Genomic DNA, 19,626 nt, shown 5'->3' with positions numbered 1-19,626 from the left:
TTCCCATTGCTACCATGTCTCATCATACCCGACCCAAGGAATCGTCTTCATTAATGCCACCACTGACCTGGTCAGAAGATTCTTTGGGAATGGGAAAGCTTTTAAGCTCACAGTGGCAGACACAGCTTTCCAAAATTCTAGTTTTCACTTGAGCACTCCACTTTTATCATTGACAACAAATACTGTTAGTTGTTTTCCTTAAAATAACACACTAACTGCACTCATTTTGGAAAAATACTCTAAATACTGATGTCCAAATAATCATCTCATCTGTCAGTTGCTTTTTCAACTAACAACGGTGCCCCGAGGTTGGCTCAGCACCCAAGCACCTTGAGGGAGACAACATACTTCAGTGCAGTAAAGAGCGCAGGGCCATTCTCATCCCACACAATGTTTGGTAATGTGTACACAAAGATCAAGGCTAATAAAGTTAACACTTTTTACATCCTCATCAAGGACACTGGCATGTCAAATTGACCTCTTCTCCTTGCCTGGGAGTGAGACATCAACAAGGCAATGATCAATACTATGTGGTTGGTGTCACAACTCTTGGTTGCTGCAGTGGTACCCACCACTAATATAAATGCCAAAACAGCCAAAAAGGGCCAAAGACATCTTGGAGGTATTACAAAAATAATTTTGAAGCCTCAAGAGAAAAACATGAGGTCTCGTTTAGAGGTAAGCCAATCAGAATTACTTCTGATTTCTCAGCAGACTCTAATTAACAGAAACTAACTGCACACCAAGATTGCTATATCCATCAAAGCTATTCTTTAGAATTGAAGAAGAAATAAGATAAGCATAAACTAAAAGAATTCACAACCAAATAATGCACTAAATTTCTGTACTTAAGGAAACTGTATACAAAAAGAAGTTAAAAACAGTCTTCAGAACCCCCAAAGGGATGAATCTCATTAGAAACATAACTAAGCAAATGAGAAGTAGGACCAAATTAAACATTAGAAATAAATCAGAGAAGGAAATAATAAACATCGCCCTCTAATAACACTGAATATAAATGTTCACAACACTCCAATTAAGACAGTAGATTGGATTAAAAAGCAAGACCCAAGTATATGTTGTTTTCAAGAGGCTCATCTTTAGGCAAAGTCATTCACAGGCTGAAAGTGAAAAGATGGGAAAAGATATTCCATGCAGATGAAGACCAAAAACAAGCAGGAGTATTTACTTTTATATCCAATAAAGCAGATTTCAAACAAAAATTAATAAGAGACAAAAAAAAAATCACTTCATACTGGTAAAGGGAACAATCCAATGAGAAGATATAATGTCAGTAAAAATATTTATGTCTCAAACATCAGTGTGCATAAAACAAGCACTAACTACTTGATGTAAAAACTCAAAAGATCCCAATTCAATAATACTGGGTAATTTCAATACATTCCTCTCACCAATGGACAGGTCAGACATAAACTCAGTAAAGACTTATTAGACCTAAAAAAAATACCTTAAATCAAATGAGCCTAATAGACATCTATAGAATATTTCATCCAACAGCTAAATTTACCTTCTTCTCAGCCACTTGTGGAAACTTCTCCCAAATAGACCTTATTGTAGGACACAGAGCAAGTCTGAGCAAATACAAACAAATCAATAAAATTCCTTGAATTTTATGAGATCATAATACAATAAAATAAACAGTAAGAAAAGCCATAGAAACTACATAAACAAATTGAGATTGATCAGTATATTTTTAACAATGAATGGATAAGAGAGGAAATAAAGGGATAAATTTAAAAATTTCTAGAATCAAATGAGAATAGAAACATTATCAGAATCTCTGGGACAGAGAAGGCAGTTCTAAGAAGAAAGTTTATAGCTATGAGTGCCTACATAAGAAAATCAGAAAGATCCCTAATAAACAACTTAATGATGCATCTCAAAGCCCTAGAAAAAAAGAACAAACCAATTTCAAAATCAGTAGAAGAAAGGAAATAATCAAGAGTTGAAGTTAGTGACATAGAGAATACAAAAATAATACAAAGGATCGATGAAACAAAGACTTGGTTCTCTGAAAAGATAAATAAGATTGATAAATATTTAGATAAAACTAACCAAAATAGAAGACCCAAACTAATAAAATTAAATGCTAAAAAGGAGATATTACCATACATATCTCTGAAACCTACAGAGTCATTAAATCATATTTAATAAAATGGAAAATCTAGAGAAAAAGGACAAATTTCTAGACACATGTGACCTACCAAAATTGAATCAAGAAGACACAGAAAACCTAAACAGATCAGTAATAAGCAATGAGATTGAATTAGTAATAAAAAGTCTTCCATTCCAACAAAGAAAAGCCCAGGACCAGATGATACACAGCTAAATTCTACCTGACTTTCAAAGAATAACTAACACCACTGCTCCTCTAAACCTTCCATGAAGTAGAAAGACGGAAACACTCCCAAATTCATCCTCTGAGCCGGTATCGCCCTGATGCCAAAACCAAATAAGAACACATCAGAGAAAGAAAACTACAGACGAATATCCTTGATGGACAGAAATGTAAAAATCCTTAATTAAAACATTAGCAATTTGTATTCAAAAATGCATAAAGAAGACTGTCCATCATAATAATCTGGTTTCAGTTCAGGGGTGTAAGGGTGGTTCAGCATACACACACCCACGACCCTAGCACCGTGATTCACATTAGCCAAGTTACAGAACCAGATCAGGAGTCTGTCAACAGGTGAATGGATGAAGAAAAGGTGGTGCACGCACCCCAGGGCGTTGTACTCAGCCATAAAGGAGATTGGAGTCTAGTCACTTACAGGAAAGTGGATGGAACTGGGGAACATCGTTCTAAGTCAGATAAGCCAGTCTCGAAAGTCAAGGACTCAGGTTTTCTCTCATGTGTGGGAGCTGGAAAGAAAAGGGACCCAGAGAAAATAGAGGGAAGACCAGAAAGGGGACTGGGAAGGTACAGGTGTTATCCCATTCCAGCTGCGTGAAGGGGAGATACAGGAGAATGGGAGCCCAGTACATGCTATGTGCACGTGCGAATATAACAGAGAATCCCACTATTGTGCCTAATTGTAATGCACCAATAAAAAATGAAAAAAAATGATTTTGATCTTTTGTGGGGATGAGATCATTTCCAAGGGTCTGCTGATCACCTTTGGGGAACTGCTGATTTAGGGGGATCTGCCTTTTGTTTGGCTTAGCATTTGTTATTGATCAGGGCTCCATGGAGTTGTATGTTAACTCTTACAGTTGGTTACAATGCAAAGTACTTATGTCCCTTAGCAAAGATAACTCCAAAGGTTAAGTGTTACTCCCCTCCAGGGCATCAAACAGTTTTGTCACTAACAATCTCATTCCTCATCTTTCTTCAGAAAATGGTCTCTCAGGCTCTCTTGAGCTAACTTTACCATCCTGATGTTTTCCATATGACCGGGCTTTTGACGTGCACTTACCACACACTTGTATGAGAACTATAATTAAACTTTTTGAAAATCATACTTCAATAAATGTGCCAAGAAGTCTTCAGGCCATGAGGTCACTGATGGAAAGTATTTTGTGTGTACCCACCAATCCCCGAGAGCTCTAGAAGCACCCTGGGGAGAAAGGTGGTCACTGGGGTTAGGGTAGGAATCCCTGTTATAAGGAAGAAGACTCTTCTTGTTGTGAAGACTTAAAAGAAAGTCCTGCCGCTCTGGTGTACAGCCTGTCAGGGCGTGAAACATGCCAGGTACCTCCGTCCACTGGGAGGGCAATGGAGAGGTGCCCTAGGTCAAGCTGTGCCCTCCTACCGGGCCACATTGTAACTGGATGGATTGAGAACAGGGAAGGTCATCTCTGCTGGCAGTTTTGAAGCAAGATCACAGATCACTGTACCCCATTCCAGGGAAAAATGGGCTTTATAGTCCATCCTCCTGAAGACGGTTGTGCCGAGACCCTTTCAGCCAGCAGAGTGTCAGAAGCACCTCGGGTCTCAAGGCTGGTCACAAGTACCCCATCTCCCAAAGAGGAGCACTCACCCCATGGCCTGCCCATTCCCCTAAGCCTGTCAGGTACAAGGAAGCCTAAGCCACACCAAGAGGCCACCACCCCAGCTCAACATCCTCTGAGTCAGGCCAGGTGGCAGACAAGTGGTGAGGAAGCCTTTCTGCTCTAGAACTCGGCTTCAAACACCTGCCACCTGCCTCTTACCCACTTGAGAAGCCGACCTAATCTCCGCTGGCACTGGACTGTGACACAGTAGAATGCAAAGGTTTCACCCTCAGACTTGTAAACCAATTTTGAAAACTCTGCACACTTTGTAAGTCGACATCTGAACACTGTAATTCAAATAGGAGTAAAGAACATGTTTTCTGATGCATGTTGGGCACGGGTGTTATCCCGCTCAGCTGCTGTAGCAAAAATCAGAAGGCTGATAAACAACGGGAACGTGTTTCTCACAGTTCTCAAAGTTGGAAAGTCCAAGGTCAACCAAACAAGGGCTAAAAGAAAGAGCTTTATTGAATGTCTTGCTCCCAACAGGGGAGCAAGAGGCCTGCTCAGATCTGTCTCCCCAGCTGGTCACAAGCAGGGTGTTCAAGGGCGTTGGGAGTTGATGGGTCTGATGCTGTCTCGGTCTTGATGAGATCCATCTTGGTTTTAGTCCGTGACTGAGGCTCCCAGCCTGTCTGTGTGCCCACCCTGTCTAAGGCCCTGGGTGTGAGACTTCTAGCTCAGCCTAGCTCAGGGTCATCTGCAGGGCAGACTTGAAGCCGCTTCCCAGGGAAGCGTGGTCTGCCCGCAAAGATCTTACACCACAGCCAGATATGAGGAAGTTAGGGCCTGAGGGGCGGCTGTGGGGTACAGCACTTACCCAGCCCTGGGTTTGATTCCAGGACTGAAAAAGGGAAATAGAAAAATTACTATTAAAAAAAAAAAAAAAAAAGCCCTGACAGTAGGGCAAGATCTGAGCTCTGTTCTGACTTTCTTTCTTCTTGGTGCTGGGAACGGAACTCAGGGCCTCACGCGTGCCAGGCTCTATTCTGGGCTACATCTGCAGCGCTGATTTGGGCTTTTTACAGGCAGGAGAAGTAAGGAGCTCCACAGAACCAGAGAAGTGGGAAGTTCAAGGGTTGGTGAGCATGAAGGAGACCTCGGCAGCCGCGCCCTCCAGGGAGCCTGGGAGACGGCCTCCTCTTCTGAGGTTGCATTCTGAGTTCCTGGTCCTTGAGAGATGCTTCTGTGCTGGAAGAGACACCCACTCACAATCCAGGCCCTCCAGCCAGGACTTGGGGTCAAAGGTGCGGGCAGTCAGCGCCCTCCTGGTCCATCGTGAGGTAGAGGGAAATAGCCCATTACAAATGAATTTCTTTGACACGTTTTGAATTAGAAAAACAAACCTTCTGCAGACACAGTAGTGGCTTTGAAAGGCTGCCCTCTGGTAAGTTTAAAGGAAGTCTGCGTGGGGACCGCAACTGCAGTGGGGGACGGAAACAGCTTCTGTAGCTTCTGCCCACTTTCAACCTGAAAGATCTTTCCACTGGGGGAGGAGACCTGGGGCATGCCATGGCCCAGACACACTGCCACAGGGGCTGGTACCTGGGAGGCCTCCTCTGCCCGGCAAGACGGCGGCCTCCCTCAAGGGGTAAGATGGCTATCTTCTTTTCTCTGTTAATCGCTCTTGTTTCCCTATTAATCCCTGTTGTCAGTTTTTCATGGATTAAATTAAGAACACTTCAATGGGAAAGGAACAAGTTTAAAACTTACCTACGACAAGCAGCACCTTCTTGCTGGGCCTCACATGGTGGAGGGGGCAACAAAGATTCTGGGGTCCATTTTGTAAGGTCACTAATCCCATCATGAGGACCCACCCCAACCCTAATCACCCCTCCCTCATCCTTGCACCCCCAAGACTTAGGAGGGTTAGGACTTCAACATGAGAATAAACCAAGTGTTCCCTCTGTCTCCACAGGCTTTAACTTTGCCAAGATCTTGAGCTGGAGAGGAGTTTATTAAATTGGTGGAGTCAGCTGGAAACCTGGTCTCACCTTTGAGATCAAACCCCGAGCTCGTTAGGGTGAATCCTCCTTTCTCATTCCACTGAGCACCTTGGGCTCTAAGGGCACAGATGAGGAACCAGGCAGAGGGCCCTCCCCTGGGCTCTGTCCCCTCCAGTGGTCCTTGGTGGCCTGGAAGGCCTTCCACCCTGAGGCAGTGCTTAAGGGCTGGGCCTCTCAATGGGTCTGTGTTGGCTCTTCCTTACAGACAGGAGGAGCTGCCCGCCCCAGCAGGTCTCCCTGTTTAGGACAATCAGTGTTGGTAAAGGAGCCCTTGGGATGTGCCTGCTCCCCTCTCCCCAGGCGTGCAAGGACCTTCTGAATGACCAGGCCAAGTCCTGGAGACCTCCTAGACTGCGGTGGACGCCTGAACGGCATCAGGGGCCAGGTACAAAGGAGGGCTCTGTGCTGACCTGGTGGCAGGCAGTGTAGCGGCCCACGTGGCTCTGGATGGTCTCCACACAGAAGTGCAAGTGTCCATTTGACGAGGGAGGTGGCACGTCACTGTGAGGGCTGCTTTCTGGACTGTGACTCACCTGAAGCTCACACATTCGCATCCACCCCTGCAGCTGGGAACCAGAGCCTGTTGCTCTGATGGCTAGTTTCAACCTGAGAAAAAACAGTGAGAGGCTGTTGTGAAAAGGAGATTCTGAATGTCCTCTGAGGCAAGACCTTTTGGCCAAGCTAACAAGTAACTGGGCTCCAGCTGCTGAGAACACTGGGCCTGTGCACCTGCAGAGGCCACGGGGAGAGGTCAGGTCAGGCAGCTGCCTCTTGGGGAAGGTCTGGGAACGTGCCAGCTAGAAACCAAGAGGCCCAGGCACGGCTCGCGCTTCCTGGGGAGGGATCCACCTGAAAGCTGTGGGGAACTGCTTCTTGGTGCTGACACCAAGTCGTGTGTGAGACTAATGGGTGCCTGTTGGGATGGAAAAAAGAAGGTTCTAGACCCATCTTCACCTGGACCAGCCTTGGGCTCTGGAGCAAGTCATTGGGTCTGAAAGTACAGTGACAGCCTTGACCCTGCCCTGAAGGCGTCATGGTGTGCACATGGGGCAAAGTCACCGCTGTGTTCATAGAGTATACCAGAAATAGGGACCACTGTTCTCCTGCGCCCAGATCCACTGACCTGCCTCGACTGTCCTTCACTGCCACATTGAGCCAGTCACTGAGGATGCACTCCACACTGGGACCCTCTTGCACATAGTGGCTGGACAAACCCTGCTGAGACTGCCCACCAGAGGGCCTGCACGTGGCCCCTCTGGGGTCCCCTGGTATGGCAGCTGGATTTCAGAGGAATCTTCTCAGGAGGGGACCTTTAGAGGATAAGTGCTAAAGGAAAACCAGGAGGAACAGCAAGCTCTTATCCTGCCTACGGAGGGCCACCTGCAGCACTCTCCTGGACCCATTGACTGAGGTGGTCACCATCGTTCAGATTCAGAAGCAGGAGACCTGGACTCCCCATCTCGATGAGAGGAGTAGCTAAGAATTTGGAGCCAGCCGTCACAGCTGCCACAGCAGCGGGAGCCTCCCGCAGGCGCTGCCTAGTCCAGGTCAGGCCTCTCGCTGTCCTGCTGCTCTGGCCCACTCTGCCTCCTGCTCACACGTTTTCCTTTTCCTTTCCTTTCTTTTTGACACCTGGGCTGCCCACTCTGGAGGGACGCTCCTCTGACATCAGCTAATTCCTGGGGAGACATTTACCTGCCAAACAACCAGCCGTCAGTCCACCCTCGCAGCAGCCCCTCTGCCTGTTGGGCTTTCGCACTCCAGTCCAGCCACGCCCGTAGGAGGCTGCCCCTGGCCCAGGCCCTGGGAAACGACACAGCAGCCAATCCTGTGCGGCCCCCGCCTGCCAAGCCCCGTTGCTGGGGCTCTTCTCCTTGTGACAGCCTTGTCCGTTTGCCTGTCTCACCATTCCTGATCAAGACAAGCCCCGGAACCCTGAGGCGACGCCACCAGAGTGCTATTTCTAGGTGGACACTGAATCTGTCCCGTCCTGCAGCTGCCTGGGCCAGTCCTGGGCCAGTCCTCCCTGGTCTCCCCTCCCTCAGGTGTGGATGTTGTTCTGTCCAGTCACGTATAGTCCCAGGCCCCTCGCCTAGAACAGGTGACCATGTGGTCACCCACAAACTCCGCCTGCTCTGAGGCTCGGCTCCAGGGCAGCTCAGATGATCCATGGCTGCGGGTCCAGACCTCCCTATGACACTCTCCACGTCACCTCGTTGTCTACCGTTTACGAATAATTCACAGGCGTTTGTCCCCCAGAGGCCATGGATCCTTTCTGGGAAGGTACCAGTTTTTCCTGCTTATTTTCCTGAAATGGATGCCTGGCTTTCAGCAGGAGAGAGACCTGTGGAGTTCAATAGATTAGAGAGAGGACAGCAATGTTGTGTGCAGGCGGGAGCTTTTCACACAACACACACGGGTATACAGACACATGTCCATCTGTGCAGCATGTACATGTATGTGCATAGGATGTGTGTGGTGTGTGTACATATATGTGCATGTGTGCGGATGTGTCTATGTGTATGTACATGTGGGCATAGAGCTATGTGCCCACGAACACATGGGATTGTCTCTCACAGGCACAGTTTCACAAACCAAAAGACAGACAAAAACCCCGTCTGAATTTCCCACCCTTGGTCCTTGTTACAGCACCACCTCTACTTTTAGCCTGGCTTGTTGAGACTTCTCAGTAGCTGGGAGGATATTTGCTTTGACCAACAAATAGAACAAGAACATTTAGTGGCCTGTATGCTATGATTAACATCAATTTTATAAAATTTGGATAACTTAGGTGCATTTCCCAGCTTGTAGTTAAGACTTTAAGGTTCATGCAAAACTGCTCTTAGATCCAAGAGCAGATAAAGACAGAAGCACTTAGATGCTAGTCAAAGGCAGCATTTTGTGCCTGTGGTACCCATGTGAAGACCGATTACAACTTCCAAACTGAATTATATGATCATTTGCTGTTGCAATTGATTTTTTATTTCAGTGCTAGGGATTGAAACCTGGGCCTTCTGTATGCTACACAAATGCTCTACCACTGGGCTATATCACCAGCATTAGCTACAGAAATCTAGATCAGAAATAAGCTTCTTGCCAGACTTCTAATGCAGTGATCCTTGACTTTTAGCTTGCAATATTATCGCTCAGGTCCTGGCCTTTTGATTTCACTCCTCATCTTTGTATGAACCCCAATCTTTTTCTGACAGCTTTCAGATATCCATAGAAATCTGAGGGCTTGGCAGGTGTGACATACAGGCTGTAATCCCGGCGACTTGGGAGTCTGAGGCAGGAGGATTATAATTCAAGATCCCCTTCTGCAACCCAGTGAGACCCTGTCTCAGAAAACAGAAAAGGCTGGGGTAGAGGGCCCTATCACTTCCTCCCTACCACCCCTGGCAAATAGATCTGAAAGTTCTGCTGTGATTATATTCAAAATTCATTACTGAGGACTTGGGGCACCTGTTCAAGCTATAAACTTACATGTTTCAGTTCAGGGAGACTTTGTTAATTTTCTAAGATCATTTTTTTTTTTCTTCTTTCTGTTGTTTCTGGAAACTCTCACTTATCGGTTTTGGATCCTTTTGGATTGACCCTCCAAGTTTGAAGTCTATTCTATATTTTTCATCACTACTTTGTGTTGTATACGTTAACAGATATTTGAGTGCAGAATAAATTTCAGCACTGTGCGCTGACCGTCACATACAGGGTGATGAGATTTTTCAAGTCTCTGTGCTCACTGGCCATTTCACTATCTTCTTTGGTGAGGTATCCGTTCAAGTCTTTCGTCCATCTTTTCTGGAGCTGTTTTTTTTATGACTGAGTTGCAGTTCTTTAATGTTCTACATACAAGCCCTTTGTCAGGTATAGGTTAGATGAACACTTTCTCACATATTAGATTCTAATGATGAAAAGAAACTTTAATGTTGCTAAAGGCTAGTAGTTCACCCTTTTTTCCATTTATGGTTATGCTGTCTCTGCTACAGAAGCTGCATATGTGTTCTCCCACATTTCCTTGAAGAAACTGTGATTTGGGGCCTCTTTCTTGACTCTTTTCCCCTCTGGTTATGGTTTACATTTTCCTGCGTCTTCTATATTTAGAAACTTTTCATGCTGGTTATTGTAAGTGCTACATTGTTCAGGGAGAATGGATTCTGCTGTCTTTCTCTAGGAGTATTGGAGGCTCCCCGGCAAGTACACAGCAATTAACATGCAGGCAGCTCAGTGGGTTCCCGCGAAGATTTGGTTTCAGGTTTTGGTGGGGTGGGTGGGCAGAGCCCCTGCTCCTGGGTATAACTAGTGGCCTTGTTGTGCTCCCTCCAGGGCCCAGGGTCCCAGCACTGGTCTGCTTGCTCGTGGTGGCTGGGACTCCCCGTCTGGTGCTGTGTGGTCTCTGTCAATCTGTGCACAGGCACCCCCACAGCTGCTCTCCGCCAGGCCTCAGGGAGCCCACTGCGCGGCACATCTGGCTCCACCCATAGAGGACCAGCCTGGGGATTTCCTGGTGTGCTCTGTGCAGCTCTGCCCTCTCCTGACCCTGCCCCGCCAACCTCGTGACCGCCACAGCCCAAGCTGTGCAGGGCCTCTTCTTCTTTTGGGGTTCCACTTTCCTTCAGCCTTGTTTGGAAAGTGGCCCCAGATGGACACTGGTGCAGACGCAGAGTCCGTGCTGTGTCTGGTCCTCTCAGGGCCTCAGCCCTGCAAGACACCTGCTGCTGAAAATGTTTGCTGAGTGTCTTTTGCTCAGTTTTATGGGCATTTTTTAACAACCTCCGAAGTCGGGAGACAGACCTTGCTGGCTAGGCCAAGTGGGCCTCACGTGTCCTCCCTGCACCCCGCCTGCCTCCTGTAGCACTAGCCTCACTGTCCACACTGGCATCCCCAGCGCTACCGTCCCTCCATTGTTTTTTTTTTAATTTTTTATTGTTGGTTGTTCAAAACATTACACAGTTCTTGATATATCATATTTCACACTTTGATTCAAGTGGGTTATGAACTCCCATTTTTACCCCGTATACAGATTGCAGAATCACATCAGTTACACATCCATTGATTTACATATTGCCATACTAGTGTCTGTTGTGTTCTGCTGCCTTTCCTATCCTCTACTATCCCCCCTCCCCTCCCCTCCCCTCCCCTCTTCTCTCTCTGCCCCCTCTACTGACATTCATTTGTCCCCCTTGTATTATTTTTCCCTTTCCCCTCACTTCCTCTTGTATGTACTTTTGTATAACCCTGAGGGTCTCCTTCCATTTCCATGCAATTTCCCTTCTCTCTCCCTTTCCCTCCCACCTCTCATCCCTGTTTAATGTTAATCTTCTTCTCATGCTCTTCCTCCCTGCTCTGTTCTTAGTTACTCTCCTTATATCAAAGAAGACATTTGGCATTTGTTTTTTAGGGATTGGCTAACATGTCTCTTTACATCAATTCCAGGAGGCACTGCCCACAGCTCCGAGCCCTGAGGATCCCCACGGCAGGCGGCAGGCGATTGGGCCACCCAGCTTTCATTCACTGCACCCCTCCGCGGAGATTGGGATGTCCCTCTGTTCCTTTGTATTTGTGTAAATTTGTAGTTGGACACAGAGGCTTACTGAGGCTGAGGTTTGGCTTCTGTAACAAAACAACCTCACAGGCAGTTTTCCATCAAGAAGAACATGCCATCTTGTGCCTTTATGTGAGGTGCTGCAGTCTATGATGCTCAATGACAGTCCCTGGGGTTGAAAAATAGCAGGATTCTGTCATTCTTCCTTACTTGCTCAAAATTTTCTATGTAGTAACACCTTCTGTCTACACTGCTGGGACCTGAATAGTGACGATTTGAATAAGAAAGGCGCGTTAAGTTTCTCCATTCTTTCCCTCTGTTCTCAGTTTTGAATAGTTGATTCCCTAGCATCTCTTCAGGGTGGCCAGACACATGTATATGTGAGTGCGTGTCTGAGAGTGTATGTGGTGTGTTTGTGTGTGTGTGTGTGTGTAGTGTGTGTGGTGTTTGTGTGTGTGTGTGTGTGAGTGTGGAGTGTGTGTGTAAGCATGCGTGTGTGAGTATAGGTGTAGGTGGTGTGTATGTGTGTAGGTGTGTGTGGTGTGTGTGAGTGTATGTGTGTAAGTGTGTGTGTTTCCTGTTATCTGGGGGCTATTTCAATCTGATGCAGTTAACATCCTCACTGATGCTCAATTGTCCCATTTGGGACCTTGGAAAATCTACCATTTGATATTTGTGTCCTATTAGCATCACCTGGTAGTCTTTAATAGCTTCGTTGCTCTCTGATAAAATGTTCTAGATTCATTTTCTACATTTTCTGCCTCAGACCTAGAATCAGCTACTTCTTCAAAACCCTCTGTGCCACCCTCCCCTCCCCTGGGAGATGGCACTTCAAGACAGCATTAGAATGGGGAACGCTCACTTGGACTGGGTGATCATTGCTTTAAGGTTTTCACAGAACACATTCATCCATGTCTATATCTAGCTTTGTACCTACCTGTCACACACTCTCCAATATTGAACAGTGTGTTTATAGACCAGCTAACAAATGAAACGGAAAAGAGAACCAAGGGAAAACCAACTTAACTATGGAGCTTTGATTGACATTAGAGAGAGGATTATAGGTATATAGGTGAAGAAGGAACTATTTAACATAATTAATGCTAGGACAAAAAGGGAAATTTGACCCCTTCCTCACTCCATACACAAAAAATCACATCAGAAGAGATTGAGGATTTAAATATGGAAGGTGACATTTTAAACTTTTAAAAGAATACATAGAATAATAGAGGTAGTAAGTTTGGTTTCTGAGTATCATCCTCCACTAAAAGGAAATAGGGATCCTGGGAGAAAAGGCTGGTTCCAGAGCTGGGTTACAAAAAGACAAGATGAACCTGTTTCAGGGCTGGGGCCTTCTGGGAAATCGAGGCAGTGTGAAGACCCCCCTTCAAACCCTGATTCCTGTCATCAAGTCAGGAAGGTTTCAGACACGTTGCTCAGGGAACAGGCATGAGTTCATCGAAGGGCTAGGAAAAGAGAAAGGGGACGCTCTCATGGGGAGAGTGGTCCTCTCAGAGAGGAGAGGGACAGCGTGCCCCTCCAGCACGCCAGTTTTATTGGGGATCCCAGGGAAGTTTCCAGAGAGTCCCACCCAGGTCCACCTTTTGACTTTTGGCTGACAGGAGGACAATGTCATGTTTTCAAGTCCCCACTGCCACGGCAACTCTACGTTTGGGCCATGCTGACCAGTTCAAATTGGACTCTTAAATTCTTACAGATTTTATGATTAGGAGGAATTATCCTTATCTCCCTAAGTTTGGGGATCTGGTCTGTGGAAAGCGTCCCCCTTCAAGGTAATTCGGATTTCTCTTAGCAACATTATTTCAGGCATTTCTCCTGCAGATAACAGGTAGTTTTCTATGGAATGTGACACAGTCTGTCCACTTTGGCCAGGCAGGGCTGCAGGTGAATTGCTTCTTGGAAGAGATAGCATATGGGGGTCAGCAGAATGGACCCAGTTTATGGATATCCCCTGAACCTTGTGTTCCCACCACTGGTGTCTGACTGTCCCCTATCAAACCAGAAATTAAGGACATGCTTAAAAATAATGAAAATATGTCCAAGGACAAGGGGGTAGGAGGAAAGCCAAATGGCCAAATGTGGGACAATTTGAGCAGCAAAATAAAACAATGAGAAAAATGGATTATAACTTATTGAATAAAATAAAAATCTATGCGCCACACTGATGTAGATAAATAAAATGAGGCAAAGTTCCTCCTCAGAGAACACCAACTAATAAATGTAGACATTGAGATACAGTTTAAAAAAACAAACCAAAAAATCTCTCCCTCTTACAGCTGGCACAGTAGTGACTGACTCAAGGAAAGAAGCATCCTCTGATGCTCTCTGGTCACCTCCAGACGTACCACAGCTTACTCCTCACCTCGCTGGTTTAGGATGACAATTTACTACCCACCAAGTTGTGGGAGTGGCTTTGCAGGGTGATTCTGGCCTGGCACCTCCTGGAGGCTGCGATTAGGGGTTGCCTCGCCTGAAGCTGCGATGTCCCCAGGCTTGCCTGGGGGAGAGGGTCATCTCCAGTGACTGGCTCCCACAGCTGCTGCAGGAAGGCCCAGGCCCTCACTTTGAGTGCCTGGATCCTCTGGGGAAGAGGTCCAGAGCAAGGTGGGGGGCCAACATGGCTTCCTGTGTGGCTGAACCTTAGAGGTGAACTTCATTATATCCTCAACATCCCTCTGGATTGGGGTGGGGAGGGGACCCAGGGATGTAGGTCAGGATCACTGGCACCAATCTGGAGAATGGCTCACAGATGCTAAAATTAATAGGGAAATTTGATGAGGGGGAGGATATTTATAGTCTCAAAGTGCCACTCCATGAAATATTAATTACTAAAGGAAAAGAGTAATTTTACAGTGAGAAACCTGACAAACACACTTAGCCAAGTGATCAGAAATTGCATCACCAATTACAGGACAAGCTGATATCAGGTGCTCTGAGGTGGTCCTCCTCAGGACTTAGGTGCTACTCCTGCCCCAAATGCATAACTGAAATCTACCCATAAGAAGGCAGCAGATGACCCTAAATGAAGGTCATTTTACAAAATATTGCCCTTAAGAACAGCAGTGTGTGGTAGCCGGAGAAAGGATAGACCACTCCAGATTAAAGGACACTAACTAATGCTGGGTGTGGGGGCACATGCCTGAAATCCCAGCCACTAGGGAGCTGAGGCAGAAGGATCGTGAGTTTGAGGTCAGCCAGGACAACATAGTCATACGCTGTCTCAAAAACAAAACAAAACACTAAAGTTATTCTTCATGGATTCTAAAGAAGTAGGACCAGTGATGATTTTGAGCTGAATCTTGAACTGGGAGGAAATGTTGCTATTGAGAATATTGTTGAAGCAGCTGGAGATTTTTGAGTAGGAACCAAAGAACCAATGACAGATTCGATGGGCTGGGTGGGTTCACACTGACTCCCTCAGAGCCAGGTTTTCGATACTACGCAGTTTTTTGTGCTGTTGGTTAAACTGTCAGTAACCTGAAATCAACCGTGGTGAGCTGTTAACCACGGGAGCCAGCAAATGCTAAGAACCAGGTCCCTTCTCCCTTCCCGTTGTGCCAGCCTGCCACTTGATAATGGCATTGGGGTGGCGCTCCGTGTCCTCTGCAGACGTCAGGGTGCCGTGTGAAGCCATGGTCTTATTCTAAGGGCATACACGTGAGGGCAAAGCAGCTTGACCTCTGCCTCTCACTGAGGTGGTTCATGATGCACAGATAGATCAGTGGATAGAAAAAGCTAACATGGCAAAGTCGTGACAAGGATAAATCTGGGTAAGGAGCTATTTGTGATATTCTTACAACTTTTCTGTAAATTTATTTTTTTTCCGAGATAAAACATTAAATGTTTCCAGATTATTGAGAACAGGAAAGATAATTGATTTGCCCAGAGTCATGGAGAACATGGATTTTTGGTCCAAAACTCTCATGACACCTGGAAGTGGCCTTATTTTAAAGATATTCAAAAGTTTTTTTAAAACTTTCATGATAAAATTAATGTGTGAACAGCTTTTAGATTTTGAAAGTAACCTGTTATGTGTAAACATTTACATTAAAAACAACATTGTTTTGTTTCCTTTTTCCTATTACAGTTGCAATGTTTCACTGGCTACAGAATTTAGAGTTGCCCAGAAGAGCTGATAGTCACTTGACCAAGGGAGAAAGAAGAAATGTATTTGAAGGCAGAGGGAATTTCATGTGGATCAAAAAAAATTTACAAAATGTCGTCTATAAAGTTGACAAATTGCACTTACATAACACTAATTATAGATGGGGAATCATTCTGCAGCAGCTCTACTGACATCGTGGGCCTGATCATTCTGTGCTGTGCAGGTCCGTTCCAGGCAGCATGGGGCATCCGGCAGTGCCCTCGCCTGTACCCCTGGAAGCCAGTAACCGAGCTCCCCACTCCCCAACCACCACCAAGAAAACATGTGTCCAGACATTGTCAGAAGTTCTCTGGGAGGGCATAACTGTTCCAGTGGGGAAGCACTGTTTCAGATATAGAAAAGTCAAAGAAAAAAGAGGATTGGTATATGTTCCTACACACACATATATGAAAGAAATATTAAGGCAGCAAGAATTTCAGCGTGCATGTCCCAAAGTGTGTGTGTATTTTAATCTTCTTGTGTATTGTTTAGATTCATTAATTAAATCAGTGCAATATTCTATTTCATACACATTTTAGAGAATGAATATATATATTTTGGAATGACAATAGCACTGGAAGGTGGGGCTGGAGATGTAACTCAGTGTTAGCCTACATACGTAGCTGGCTTGTGAGGTCCTGGGTCCGATCCTCAGCACCAAAAACATTTTTAAATGAACACATAAATAAAATGATGTTGACATCTACTGTTTTCAGTTAATTTATTTCTGTCCTGATGTATTTGCCAGATTCTGAGTCTAAATGTCAAAGACATTTAAGTAATGGGTTAAGAGAGCAGGCTAATAGTAATTTGAAGCAATTTTAAAAATGGTAATTCTTCAAGTAGAAGAGTAGCACATATCTACTGGAACACTGGAAGTGTGCATTTCTAAGGCTTGTATGTACCAGATATTGCCATGTTTCCATGGTTACAGATTTTGAACCAATCAATTCTTCATAGACATGCACTTAGCAACAAAGTAATTAAATTCATAAAGTGCGCTAGGCGGTGAAGGGAAACGAAGAAATAAACAAATAACAAGATTCTCAGGGAAATAGTAGAGTAGAAGAAAAACATCTTCATACTGATCTTAGTATGTAAGAACAGCTAGGAACTGGGCTGTAGCTCAGTACTAGAGGGCTTCCTGGGTTCAACCCATCCCCCCAAAATCTAACTTAAAGACGTAAATTAAATGGACAGTCAACAGATAATATTAGCTGCCCACTCTAACACTGTAGGGGAGGAGAATGTTTTCCCTCCGTCCATCTTAGATTCTCTGGTCAAGCGTCTGTAAACTCCATGGGAAGAAGGGGGAAAACACGTTTATTCCCCTGTGTGGCCTGTACCCAGGGAGCACTCTGTGGAGAGGGGTGGTTGGAACTCAGGCCCACGCAGCCTCTCAGCAGGGAACAATGAATGTTAGGAAAAGGACTGAGTCTCCAGGCAGCATCCTACGGGCAGCTGAGCAGTGGGAATGGAGGAGGACCAGGGCCGGCTGCTGTGGTGGGTTGGTGCCCTCTGGGGCCAAGCAGGGCCAGCCTTTTCTCTAGGGACCAACCTCTCTCCATCCTGGTAGAGAGGGGAGGCCTTTAGCCAAATAGGCAGAAAGCAGAGGATTTTAAAAAAATGTTATCTGCTTGGACTCATTTGCCTTCAGCTCAAGATCAGCCTTATGCCAAAATGGTGGGACATTTTGGGGTGGCAAATTCTGGTATCCTATCTTTGAGCTGGTAATCAGAAATGCCCGTTGTCCTGCTGCACACTGCCCCCTGGTGGCGGTGGCTTTGAAGTTGTCTTGAGAAGGGAGAGCATCTCCCTTGCATTTCCCATTTCCTTCATTCGGCCTTTTTTTCTTTACCTACTTCTATTTAATTACATTATTGTGTGGTTTGAATATGTCACTAGAAAGTTCATGTGTTAGAAGCCTACTCTCCTATTTCATATGCTGACGTCATCTGGGTTTGGGGGAGGCATTAGGATTATTTGAGGTTGTAGGAGCAGAGCTGCATCAAGACAAAATGGCTTTATAGGAAGAAAAGATCTGAGTTAGCACATGTGTTCTGTCTTTCCATGCGATTCTCTGCCATGTGGTGAGGTGGTAAGAAGGCCACCTTGATATCGGTCTTCCTAGCCTCAGAACCACAAGCTAAATAATCCTCTATTTTTTATAAACTACCCAGTCTGCACCATCCAGTTATAGCAACAAAAAGCGAACTAACAAATATCTTATATAAATATTGGAAGAACGTGAAATACCATGGAAAGAGCAGGAACCCAATAGACTTGAGTGGCGGATCTTGGCTGTGTGACTGTGGACATACCACCTGGATTTTTGGAGCTTTGGTCTCATCTATAACAAGTCAGGACAAAATTGTTTTCTCAGAGCATCACTGAGACAATGAAATTAGACTGTATGTTCAAAACAATAATTTTTTTTATTGTGCATTCTATGTTTCAGGATATTAAGTATTATCTACACATCTGATTATGTGTACTCATACATATACCCATATATACACGTGATTTTTATCTCCATGTACTTGTGAGAAACTGGCACAGAGAGGTTAAGAAACTTTCTGTGATCAACATAACCACTAAGGGTATTCAAACCTATGCACTGTAGCTCTGGAATCCATGATTTTGACTATCATACACCCTGATCAATAAGTTTTTGTCAAAATAAGACACTAAGCAATTTTGCTAATTTTCCAGGTGTGCTATGTCTTTTGCACAATCTTAAGATATTTGAAGAAATCGATGAGCCCTGGTATTGCAAGGTGACCAGTATCCTGCCACATAGGTTACTGCTTAGGTAATGTGAGCTGCCTGGGAAGTAAAAAGTCTGAAACAATTAGTAAGAAATAGAGCCAGAGCCAGAAATTAGATATACAGAGGAGTGCTGATGGGTCTTCCAGTCCTGATGGGAGTACATCAAAGGCAGGGATAAGATTTCAGTAGGAGGAGTCTTGCTTCTAACCCTGGAGAGGAGGGTATCTTGCAGTAAACCGTTGATAGACATTTTGGCAAGCCAAACACAGACGCTGTGTGGCTCCAGCAGGTCACCCTCATCTCCAGTGCTGTCCTGAACTTGTGATGGAGCTGTGTAGGAAGCCACCAGAACCAGGTGTTCTCACACTAGCAGGGTTGCTGCTGGGAGTTCCTGATACCAGGCTTTCCTGCCCGATGGCTTCAACGTTGTTCTAGTTCACGCACAGTTCATGCATGGCATCCCACGACCCTGGAGAAACGTACTCCTTCTCCACTGCCTGATCCTTATAAAAACAGGACACCTGACCCCAAGTAAGAAAGTCTACCACTGAGTACAGACTGGTGGACTCTTTTTATGATTCCAGAATCATTTTTAATTTTAACATCAAAGACACATTTTATTTCAAGAAAATAAAAGCAGAAAGTCAGAAGGCATTTCCTTGTTCTACCCTCCTGTGTTTATTCTTATCAGAATCTAGTTATTTCACACTTAAAGTTACTGGAACATATTTGTTATGGTTAGTTTTATGTGTCAACTTGACTGGGTCATGGAGGGCCTCCATGTTCAGTCCAGCGTTATTCTGGAGGTGTCTGTGAGCATGTTTAAACTGGTAGACTGAGTGGAGCAGAATGCTCCCTCTAATTTGGGTGTTCAGCTGAAGGCCTGATGAAACAGATGACCATCCCCAGTAGAAGAGTCTTTCCTGCCTCCTCACCTTTAGACTCAGACTGAAACACTGACTGTCCCCTGTCTCAAGCCTGCTACCTTTGGCCAGGAGGCACACCATCCGCTCTCCTGGGTCTCCTGCTTGCCAACTCAATCAACAGATCTCAGGACTGGTTCCTGGAAAGAGCAGGAACCCAATAGACTTGAGTGGTGGATCTTGGCTGTGTGACTGTGATGGTCC

The 19,626-nt window shown here is 45.4% G+C and overlaps 1 long non-coding RNA gene across 2 annotated transcripts; it reads left to right on the top strand.

Annotated features, from left to right (window-relative positions):
- The first annotated feature begins 5,010 nt into the window (after positions 1 to 5,010).
- Positions 5,011 to 16,437, top strand: LOC114096074 (uncharacterized). 2 transcript variants are annotated; one of them, XR_003583351.2, is made up of 3 exons: positions 5,011 to 5,608; positions 5,936 to 8,306; positions 15,674 to 16,437. It is a non-coding gene; the product is annotated as an uncharacterized lncRNA (long non-coding RNA). The 2 variants fall into 2 exon arrangements; XR_011707683.1 differs by lacking the exon at positions 15,674 to 16,437 and adding an exon at positions 11,457 to 13,708.
- The last annotated feature ends 3,189 nt before the right edge of the window (positions 16,438 to 19,626 follow it).

The sequence above is a fragment of the Marmota flaviventris genome, chromosome 6, assembly GCF_047511675.1.
Source record: "Marmota flaviventris isolate mMarFla1 chromosome 6, mMarFla1.hap1, whole genome shotgun sequence".
In the NCBI taxonomy this organism is placed as follows: Eukaryota; Metazoa; Chordata; class Mammalia; order Rodentia; family Sciuridae; genus Marmota; species Marmota flaviventris.
Note: the sequence above shows the minus strand (reverse complement) of the source record. Positions and strands in the feature narration are given on the sequence as shown.